Consider the following 12,356-nt stretch of genomic DNA (forward strand, 5'->3'; position numbering starts at 1 on the left):
TGTACATGAATGGCAGGAGTAGGGAGAGAGTGTGTTGGCTGGGGTGAGATGGGTTTGTTGATGTTCCAGGAATAGCTGTTGAGTAGACAGACATTTAATTACACATCCACCTGTTTAGCTATGGTTAACCTCAGTCCAAGACTGTTCTTTGTACTGATTCTGAGCATGGAATAAGATGGCATTCTGTCAAGAGGACAGCATACTATCTCACTGCAGCATACTATCTCTCTCTCTTTATGAGGTGTAACTTTCTCTGTTCAGAGTTATCATTTAATCTGAAGTTCATCAAAAATGTCAATTTGTTAAAGATAACTCTTAGTTTTAGCATTTCTGTGGATTTATTCATTTTAGTGTGTATATATATGTATATACACACACATATATATGTTTTGATTCACAAAAAATTTTGAAAGGAGATGAAACAGATGCATTACTTGTTTCCTCTTGTCTAATACTATTTTTGATATAGAAAAGTTCATGATGTAGAGAAGTTATTGCTTATTGTAGTTAACTTCACTCATCTTTTTCTTGGAAATTTTGCAAATTTCAAGTGAAAGTCTTTTTAATTATATGGTATCTTTCCCTTTTTTTTTAACATGCTTTGAGATTTATGTTGATACCTGTAGACATAGGTCAGTGATTTTCATTGTTATATACTATTGAATTGACATTTTTTGTTTATAGACACTCATTATTTCTAATTTTTTGTTATTAAAATGTGGCACAAGACATTTTTGTACCTTTTTTGTGTATATGCATAACAATTTTTCTAGGAGAATAGCTTTCAGATTTTTTTTGCCTATAATCTAGGCTACCAGGTGAAATTTACATTAAAATAGATTAAATATATATTTATATGGGTATATTATAAATAATGGAAACAAGCAATTCATATTATACCTACCCATAATGCAGTTCATTCTGGTATATCTTAATTGAGTCTATTGTATCTCATTCTATTACAGCTCATTAAAAACTGTTGGAGCAAAGTGGGGAGGGATTCCAGTGGACTGTGGTGGAGGATTGGTGGTATTTTGGTGGTAGAAGTGATGTGATAACCTACATCTGAAGAGGTGTGAACCTTTACCCCTAAATCATATATAGTCTGGCAAACCAACATTACCTCAATTTTTAAAAAAATATACAATTTTTTAAAAGGCAAGAAAAGGAAGTTGTCTTCAACGAAACTGAAATCCAACCAATGGAAAATTGGTTGAACTTACATTTGCAAAACAAATGCTCAGTGGTGGATGCTTGTGAGATAGAAGCATTGCTGGATTCCAGGATTGTGCACATATTTTATTTTATCAGAGATCACTGAGTTTTTCCCTAGGTGGTCATACCAAATTACATTGCCATCAGCATTACAGAGAGTTCCTTTGACTTCATATTTTTGTTGACACTTGATATTGCCAGAACTTTTAATCTTTGCCACTCTTTATGAAATTGTATAGCATTGAGATTTATGTTTTAATTTTTGTGAAGTTAAATGTGCTTCATGTTTTTATTTTTTAATATTGAGATTGCCTCTTCTCTGAATAACCTTATCTTTTACTCACTGTAGTAGCTTTTTCTTTTCTTTGTTGATCTGAGGTATTTCTTTGTTTCTGGGTCTTTTGAGGAATGACTAAAACTTGTTAGTAGTTTATTATTTCTCTTTTTTGTTTGAAAACTTTTTCTCTGTAGGCTGATTACATAAAGATATTTTTCTATATAATCTAATTAAAAGTTTTAAAGTTCTAGGTGTTTGATCTGTTTGGAATTGATTCTTGCCTCATGTGGATCACCAATTTTCTCAGCACCATTTCTTGTCAATTGATATCTTTCTCTGTTGGCAATATTTCCCTCTAGCAAAATAAGTATCCACATTATGCCTGGCCTCTCTGGTCTCTTTAATTGATCTCTATCCATGTGCTGGTATAACCCTGTCTTAATGGTCACTTTCTATTATGTCTTAAAAGTTGGCAGAATGAGGTTCCCAGATTTCCTTCTCTTCCTTTTTCCTTTATCTTAGCCTTCTTTCTTCTGTTCATCTTTCTTCCTTTGTTTAAAAAATATTATCTTGGTTCTTTTTCTTTTTTCCTGTACATTCTAAAAGTAGCAGGTCAAGTTTCATAAAGAGTCCTACGGGTCTATTTAACTGAAATATGTTTGAATTTGAAGACAGTTGGCATTTTTACAGTGTTGAATTTTCAATAATTTATAAACATGGCATATTAATATGAGTGGAATAATATGAATACAGCATATATCTCAATTCATAGGTCTCATTTAATAATTTTTATGCTTTCTTCATAAATAGCTTATTAGTCGGTAGATGATTTTCCTAAATATCTTATTTTTTCTTGTTCTTATTTTAAATATTTGGATCAGAAATAGGTTCCTTACTCTTACTAGTGCATAGAACTGCAGTTGATTTTGGTTCATTAATCTTCTGTCCAGCAACTTCAATCTGGACAATTAATTCTGATAATTAGAATATCTAATATTAAAATAAGTAGATTATCTTGGGTTTTCTATTTAGAAAATTATAATTTTTGGCTAACAATGGAAGTTTTCCCCGATTTTATATATTTTGTTTCTCCTTGTTTGAGCCAGACTAAATTTGTCTAGTACAAAGTTGAATAAAGAAGTAAAAGTGGCTGTCCTTGCCTTTCTGAAATTATGTCAAAATTAAAAATTAAAAAAGTTAAAGAATTAATATATAATAGAAAAAATAAACATAGACAGGTGATAACATTAGACTAAGGCAAGAATAATTAGTTTTCTAATATAAGCTATATACCTAGAACAAGAAGGAACATCACATTGCTGTTTATTACTACAGAGTGTAAAGAAATTATCTTCTGTAATTAGTTTGCCAAGCGATTAGTTGTTATCTTATGCCAAGCGATTATTTGATTTTTTTTTAATGATTTTTCTACAACTGTTGTAGTGATCGTATGGATTATTTTCTTTATTAATTTTATAAATTATTTTGCAAGATTTTACAAGTCATCCTAGCATTCTTGGTCATTATAAATATTTTGGGCTATATTGTATATACATTCTTGAATTTTGTTTGCTAGTATTTTATTTCTAAAGTTTACATCAATGTTAATGAAATTGGGCCTCCCCTGATGGCGCAGTGGTTGAGCACTGGGCTGGGAAGCTGCCCGCAGCCTCTGCAGCGCCAGTTCGATCCCTGGCCGCCAGTGAGGGTCCCACATGGCGCACAGACCTCTCCTGCCGCCCCACTGCTCCCCTCAGCAGTGTATTTCGTCAGTTTGCTTGTTCTGTTCCCCACTCTGGTGAATTCTGTTACCTTCCCACGCATCTGACTGTACACATTGCTTGTATAAATAAATAAATAAATCTTTTAAAAAAAAGGTTAATGAAATTGGCCTTTTTTGTTGTTCTTTTCTAATATCAAATTCATACTAGTATCATAAAATAAGTTGGATAGTGCTTCCTATTTTTATATTGTAATTTACCATTTGGTATAAATCTCAGTTCATTTGAGGTCAAAAGCTATCCTTTGAATATTTAGTAGAACCTAACCCTAGTAAAATAAAATAGTTCAGGTAGTTTAAAACTTTTAACTCAGTAACAATAGTAGGTATCTGTTTTGATATGTCATATTTTCCTTTTGTCTAAGTTCATTTTTTGGACTGTTCCTATCTGTGATCATATCATATCCTCTTTATCACTTCTAATAGTGCTTAATTACACTTTCTTTTTTTTTTTAATAAATATTACCTGAGGTTTTTCTCTCTTACTAAACATTTCAAAGAAACAGCTTTTGGCTCTGTTAAATCTCTCTTATAGCTTTTCAAAAATAATATTTACTGATTTTCATATATCTTATTATCTCTGTTTTGTTACTAAAATTTTATATCGTATATTTCATACGTGCGTTTTTTGTCTTTTCAATTTTCTAGTATAAGCACTTAAGGTTATAAGCTTCTCCTTAAGAACCACTGCAGCTTCTTTCCATGTTTTGAAATTTAGTATATTCATTTTCATTTAGTTCTAAATATTTTCTAAGGTCAATTATGATTTCTTCTTTGAGCCATGTATTATTTAAAAGCATATTAAATTTTTTTGAAATGTATGGATTTCTTTTTCTGTTTTTGGTCATTCTCTTCTAATTTAATTACATGTGGCCAGTGAATGTGGATTTTATGTAATTGATTCTTTGAGATTTGTTGCAGTTTGCTTTATTACTTACTATTTAGTCAATATTTATAATCATTACTTATTGATATATTTGTGTAGAATGTGTTCAGTAGTTTGAATCTGTTTCTAGTACACACAGTTTAAAATTGATATATCTTCCTGCTAAATTGTTTCTTTTATCATTATATATATTATCTTTATTGCTAACTCCTTCATTGAACAAGTAACTCAGGAACATGGGCCATATGGTAGCACTGCTCTAAGTATATAGTTTGTATCAGGAAACTAATAATACTTCTTGCCTCAACATTTAGTCTAATGTTAATAGCAACTAGGATAGCTTATTTTCTATTCTTTAACCTTTTTAAATTTTGATATAATTTCAGAAAAATTGGCAGCCATATGTAAGGAATTCCTAGTACCCTTTACCTAGATTCCTTAGTTAACATTTTAGTACATTTGCTTTATCCTTTCTCTTAATCGTTCTCTCTTAACTTCTCTATATCTCTACCATTCTCATTCTCTCTGCATATATTGAACCATTTAAGTAAAAGTAAATTGCAGAATGATGCCATTTGTCTTCCCATACTTTAAATGTATATTTCCTAAAAACTAGTCATTCTTTTATGTAACTACATTACAAAATCAGGAAATTAGTGTACTAAGATACTGTTATCTAATCTGTAGATTTCATTTAGATTTTCCTGGTTGTTTTAGCAGTGTTCTTTATAACAAAAGAAAATCCACCATCATGTTTTGCATTTAGCTGTTATATCTCCCTAGTTTCCTTTAATTTGGAAGCACACATGAGTCTTTCTTTGTATTTCATGACATTGACATTTTTGAAGAATATTAGTTTATTATTTTGTAGAATGTACCTCAGTTTGGGCTTGTTTAATGGTGTTTCCTTGTGATTTGATTCTAGCTATCAGGTCTTTGGCAGGAATATCTACAGAAGTGATGCTGAGTTTTTCTCAGTGAATCACACTTAAGTGATTCAGTTCTTTAGCTTTCAGTTCTTTTCTTATGAAGAATGCACAACTCCTTTTTTAACTTAAAGTCTGACAATTTGTCTTTTAGCCAGAGACTTTAGTTTATTACACTAATTATGTTTCCTGATATATTTAGATTTACCGCATTACTGTTCTTTTTCATGTTTTCTATTCTGATTTTCCTCTGTGTGTGTTTTTTTTTTTTTTTAACTTGTGCCTTATTTGGGGTTTATAGAGGTTTTTTTTTTTGCCTTTTGTTAGTCACTTTAATGGTGACTGGTAACATCTTAAAATGTACACTTGACATAAATTATAGAGTTAATACACATCCCTATCATCTTCTCAAATAGGGACCCTTGAATCACTTAATCCAGTAACCCTCTCCCATTTTACATGTTTCTTTTACCCAGTATTTCCTTTTTATCCTTTTAATCCCCAAATTAGATATTTTAATTACTGCTGTTTTTAGTCAATGCTTATTTGGATTCACCCACATGCTGCTTTGATTTCACCACTCCTCCCAAAATATGTAATTTAGAAAAAGTTGCTTTAAAAATGACTGTGGTGGTGGTAAGCTCTCTCAGTTTTTGTTTGTCTAATGTTGCATTTATTTTGCTTTTATTTATGACTGTTGATTTTAATTGGTTGACAGTTCTTTTCTTCCAGATGTTTGAAGCTCATGCTCTATCATTATAATTTGTTATTATTGTCATTAAACTGTCCACTGTCATTTTTTTTTGCAGGTGGTTTTCTTTTTATTCCTCTATTGCTTTTAAGTTTTAAGGTATCTTTTTGAAGTCCTTTAGACTCACTATGAAGTTTTTCACCAATTTGAAACACACTATATTCAAACAACTCTGAAATCATCTCAAAATTACTATTGGTCAGGTTACAGAAATTTCATGACCTAAATATATGCGAACTTTGTTACACCTGTATATACTATTATTGTTTCAATTGTTGGTACTACATATTTTGAGATTAATCACTTTAAAAATGTATTTTAGAAGATATACCATGATTTGGCATTGGAATGAAACATTCAGAAAAGGTACGGGTATAAAACAGTAAAGACAAAATTATTATTATTGAAACATTTTTCATTGGAGGAATAATGCAATTCCACATTTTATTGCTTATTAACAATCAGATACTTTATTTTTTAATTTATTTTTGTATAGAAGAGCTGGGATATAGGCCAGAGGTGTGGGGGGTGAGAGGATTCACCAGAGAGAGTGGGGAGCAGAACAGGCAGATTGTGAAATACACTGCTAAGGGGAGCAGCGGGTGAGTCAGGAGAGGTCTGCTGTGCCATATGGGTAGCTCCTGGCTGGGGATCGAACTCTTGCTGCAGTGGCTGCCAGTAGCTTCATAGATTGCATCTTAACCCTGCGCTACCAGGGAGGCCCCTTGTTGGGAAGATATTTATCAAAGCTCTATAATGCTCTCCTGGAACTTGCCAGCACAATCCATTTATTATCTGGTATATAATTTCTTATTTTGGGACTTAACTATTCTTGTATACTGTTCTTCTATCAGACATTGCATGAAGACTTGAGAGTAGACAATTCAGTGAAAAAGAATACAATATACTCTAGATTTTTACTGGCAGTTATTACTCTTACACTTATATTATGGGGGTCTGAAAATCTTTATAGTGAGTATCTGTCCTGCTTACTAGTCTGAGTTTTAGTTCCCTTTTGTTTTTTCCTTTGGGGAGAGAGAGCAAGAATTTAATTTAAATAGTATATAGAAAAAAATCAGATTGTAAGAGTATCTTGCAGCTAGACTAACTGAAATTTATTGCTAGGTAATGGGTAGTAAACAAGTATAAAAAGCAGATAGGTGTATTAATGCCTTTGGGTAATAGCGAGATAATGGACTTTTTTCATTGCCATTTCAATATATGATTAAAGTTGTTGATATGTTGTCTTATGCATGTAATGCCTCCTGTGTGTCTATCACAAAGTGATGACTGTAGCAAGTAGTTTTTTTGGGATTAATTTAATGAAACTTTTTATAAAAAGGAATGGTTTTTTCTTTGTTTTCTTTTTCAGACTTATTCATTGCTTTTTTAATAATCTGGTTTTTAGTTCTCAAAATAAAATAATTACCCCTCATATAGTGTCACTCTTTTTTAATGACAAATAAGTAACAAAAATAAGAGGGCTGTGATTGTATTATAGTCATCTTTGTCCTACTTGATGTATGCCAAAACCTCTATCTCTTTACCTTCCTTCTTCCTTATTCCTCTGCAGGAGGCTGCTCTAAAAATAGTTCCAGTAATAGCTGTTTTACACATGGTCAGATTGCTGAATCATTTGGTTCTTTTGTGGAGTTTAGGAACATGGCAAACAGTGTCTGACAGAGTAGGACAAGCATGTTTCTTAGGTGGCAAGTCATTATTCTACTGAAAATCATTATAATCCTTTCTATAATCTTACAATAAGTTATTTTATTTACATTTATTTTTATTTTTATTTTTTTTATTTTTTATTTTATTTTTTTTTTTATAAATTTTATTGTTATATTCCCCATACAATTGCAGCCCCCCATTCTGACCCCAATCCCTCCCCTCCCGCCCCCGCCCCCCTAAAAGTGTCTCTGGTTCATAGTTTTTTGTTGATTTTGATTTTCACTTTCTTATAGTTATTCATTTTCCTGGTCCCTTATTTAAGTTTTCTAGATTCCTGCTATGAGTGAGACCATCCGGTATTTTTCTTTTTCTTTTTGGCTTATTTCGCTGAGCATGATCCCTTCCAGCGCCATCCATGTTGCAGCAAATTGCATGTGTTTATCTTTTTTGAATGCTGAGTAATATTCCATGGTATACATTTATTTTTAAACAATTATGTTTGAAAAATATATAAAATGGCTTTGAATCTTCAAACATGTTTTGAATGTGAGTCTCAGAATTATGTGTTATTTAATATAATAAATTTAAGATTGAGCAGATTAATAAAATGAACTATACATGTTCTATATGTGAATATTTTATTTCATCTTCTTTTTCTTATCTTAAATATACTGATATTATTGGTTCTCTGCTCTAGTTTCTTTCCCTATGAAATAGTTATCTCCAGAAAAGAATTGATGGGAGGATTTAATTGATAGTAAACTAAATGTGCTGATTTTTTTCCAAAGGATTTCACTTTCTTGTGTTACCCCTTACCTGCTGTTTCTCCTTATCATTCCAGAACAATTGTTTGTTGCTTTTTTTTTTTTTTTGATAAGCACATTGTTGAATGCTTACTCCCACCAACACCACCACATTTCCTGTTGATAAAGTAAAACTGAGTTATTACTTACTGCCAGGAATGCAACACACTGCCTTGACGTAGTCTTAGTCATGTTTTCAAGGGCAAAGTCAGGATACTTATTTTTAAGATTTCTTTCAGAGTCTGGTTTTAAGGTAGGTCTTTCAGGTGTAAAAGCTTCATTCAGATCAATGCTTTTATCATAGATTTGAATTGTTTGGTACAGCAGGATGAGTATATGAAAGTGAATAATAGACTATACTTTTGGATTAAGCTTTCATTTTCCCTGACATTAATAACTGTCTCCTTTCCCCCATTAACCTAGTATTCTTTTTAAGTACCATTAATTAATGTACAAACTCCTCAACAGAACTCTAAAAGTCCTCTCTGTATATAGGTGAAGATGTCAGATAATCTGTTTCATTTTTATCTCTTGGGGAAACTCTTCCTAGAGCTCTCTGTCCTCTTAATGTATGCTGGCTGTACAGCAGCACTTCTTCCTTGGATTTCTCTTTATCTTGGATTTCTGTTTACTTGCCTCCCATGTGAATCTGCTTCCTGGATCTTTAGCTCAGTCTGGTACTATCTCCTATCAGAGGAGCTATCTTCTAGTAGCTTTCAACAAGTATTTATTTTTTGCAAACAGTTCACCCATAGATAATTGATATAGCTATATATTTTTAATATTGTGATGCTAGAAACTTATTGCATAGTCTATCTAAGAATTACTAGAATAATTAAAGTTACAGATTCTATATAAAAAAGGAAATTTGGCACAACAAAAGTGATTGTGGGTAATTATTTTGCTTTTTTAAGTTTTTGGAAGGGCCATAAAGTAGTAATAGGCATATAGATAGATAGATAGATAGATAGATAGATAGATAGATAGATAGATAGATAGATAGATAGATGAATATTTTTTGAAGATTTATTTATTTATCCATACAAGCACTGGGTTCAGTCAGAAGCGCAGGAGGGTGAGAGAATTCACCAGAGTCAGAGTAGGGAGCGGAACAGGCAGAACGACGAAGTAAACTGCTGAGGGGGGCAGTGGGAGAGGTCTGTGAGCCTTGTGGGACCCTCGCCCGGTAGCCGGGGATCAAACTGGCGCTGCAGAGACTGCGGGAAGCTTCGCAACCCAGTGCTCAACCGCTGCGCCACCGGGGAGGCCCTATAGATGAATTTTGACTTTCATTTTTTAAATTTCTTGTGATTTTTTTAAAATGACTTTACCAGGTAATAACAGCTAATTACTTTGAAAACTTAGTAGAGAGGTCTGGTAAAATTTTGTTTCATAAATGAAGATAAATCTAAAACATCACAATTTAATCAAATAAACTTTAAATAAGTCTTTTATCACAAATTAAACCCTGATATGATATAAGTTTTATTTGAATTCAATTTGAGTTTATATTGGAAGGTATCTGTAATCTCTGAAGAAAGTAGGCTGGTACTCAGAGACATTTTTTTTTTTACGGTGCCTTGCTTCACAGGAGATCAAGGCTGCTGCTCTCAGTTTTTCCCAGTTAGATATCAGCAAACAGTACTCGTGTCCAGAAATATTTCAGATAGAGTCCACAAAGATTTTGGTAGAAGAGATACCCCAAGAGGACAGAGAGGGCATTCAATTTTGCTATGACTTTTAGAGACCAGATAGAAAGCAATCTACCATTTCCTATAGAAAATAAGACCCTGAAGTAAAATGAGCCCCACTACTAGCCCATCGCTCCTCTTCCATCCCACTCCCTTCTCATTTCTGGGCGTATCAGAGAGAGGTAGCTAGTGGAGATTATTCAAGAAGTTTGCCAATATAGAGAGCTTATCACCCACTGTGGGGAATTTGGCTGCCTTCCTGTTTTTTTGCAGACTTATTTCTTGACCTCTGTTGACTTATAAATATCACTTATTCACATCTGTAGAACAGGTCTGTCGGAGGGAGGGGGCCAGCAATGGCAATGCCAAATGAGTGCTAATATGCAGGTAGGGTTTTGATCACTTGCAGTTGTATTTGTTTTACCCTAGGGTCTAAGGGTTGGAAGAAGGTTGCAGAAGGGTAAATAAGGGAAACTCCCTAGGAGAGTATCTTAAGCCAGATTAATTTCTCCTATACCATTTCAGAAACCAATGAGAAGTGACTCTGCCACAATTCTATCTCTTTAATATATTCTTTGTATAACACGCTTTTAAATATAAATAAATTTGGAATTCTGTTTTTGTAAAAACTGGGCGTGTCTTTAATTTTAGTGCACTTACCTAAATTCTTACTGGGACCTTGGAAATAGTAATTTTTTAACCTATTTATTTATATTTTACATCATTGTTCATTTTTAAAGTGTTTACTTACCCCACACAGGTGTAGTCCCCATAGAATTTCCTCCACCAGTTCACCTGTGCACCATCACCACAGTCCCCTGTGCTCCTCCCTCCCTCCCTCCCTCTGATCCCTCTTCCTCCCCCTCCCCTGCAGGATGTCTCTGGTTTATAATTGTCTGTTTCTGTTTTGTATTGTTATTATTTTCCCCCCTGATGTCTTGTTTGGTTCCCCTATATTCCTCCTATAAGTGAAACCATCCGATATTTTTCTTTTTCCTTCTGACTTATTTCACTGAACATAATTCCTTCAAGCTCCATCCTTGTTGCTGTGAGTGACATTTATCTTTTTTGATTGCTGAATAGCATTCCATTGTGTATATATACCATTTCTTCTTGATCCAGTCATCTGTTTTTGGGCATTTGGGTTGTTTCCAGGTTTTGCCTATTGTAAATAGTGTTGCATTAAACATAGGGGTACAGGTGGTCTTTTGAATCACTCTTTTTGTGTCCTTTGGGTAGATCCCTAGGAGTGGAATTGCTGGGTCATATGGTAGCTCCATTTTTAGCAGACTGAGGAACCTCCATAAAGCTTTTCATAGTGGTTGGACCAGGTTGCACTCCAAAACCACAATGAGATACCACCTTACACCAGTAAGAATGGCATATATCAAAAATCTAGCAACAACAGATGTTGGCGAGGATGTGGTAAAAGAGGAACTCTCCTACATTGCTGGTGGGAAATGGTATTTTTGAAAGGCAGGAAGATAAACAAGGAGCAAGAAAGATGATGACTTATGAAAACAGTAAGACAAGTTTTGATTTGAGTTTAAATATCAGTCACAATAATATATATGCATATGTACATATGCAGAATAGAATTATTCAAACTCATATAATGGGAATTACTGTTAATGACATTACCTAAAAAGTGAAAAACATTTTAAAGAGAAGTAGCAGAGTGCAGTATTTTAAGGAACAGACTACAGGAAGTCAGGTTAACTGGATTTTTATCTTGTCTCAGCCACCAGGACACTGTAATCCTGGGTCACCTTCCCACCCTACTTGCACCCTGCCCCTGCAACAGCCTCAGTTGTTCGTTTTTATTCTACACTTGTGTGAATAGTAAGGTTGTGTACTAGGTAATCACTAAACTTCCTCTTAAGATTCTGTTACTCTAGTATATCTCATACTTTTCAGAAGGTTTGTCTTTTCACTTAATGAAATTTAGATAGCTATGTATTTCTTTTGTGATATTTTAAAAAATCGTTTGAGCTAAAATCTTTCAGCTAAGGGTAGCTGAAATGGGGAGCTGCTAAGGGTAGCTATATTTAAACAGCAGTAGTTTCCTTTGAGCTGTTGTACCTAAATAGAACAGAATATTCTCCAATTGTAAGACCCTTTGGTTCTTGCTTAGATTGGAAGTTGCTCTTGCAGTGCCCTTCAGTGACATTCATGATGATCTGCTTTTAGTTTTGTGGGGAAATTGTCAGTATTGGTTCTTTTGTTGTAACTGGTATATTTCCAAAGGTTTTAGAATAATAGTGGTTAATAGCTTTGATATTCTCAGTACTCTTTAGAAATATAATTGCATAAATTCAAAATGTAAAGCATCTGAATAGCTTCCTTATAAAAGTGA

The 12,356-nt window shown here is 33.2% G+C and overlaps 1 protein-coding gene across 5 annotated transcripts in view; it reads left to right on the forward strand.

The window, feature by feature from the left end:
* The window catches only part of LRRC49 (leucine rich repeat containing 49), a gene marked incomplete at both ends in the record, with an annotated part of 112,907 nt that overhangs the window by 32,126 nt on the left and 68,425 nt on the right, over positions 1-12,356 (forward strand). The gene's annotated exons all lie outside the window — the stretch shown is intronic.

Source organism: Talpa europaea (genome assembly GCF_964194135.1).
Source record: "Talpa europaea genome assembly, chromosome: 8".
Classification (NCBI taxonomy): Eukaryota; Metazoa; Chordata; class Mammalia; order Eulipotyphla; family Talpidae; genus Talpa; species Talpa europaea.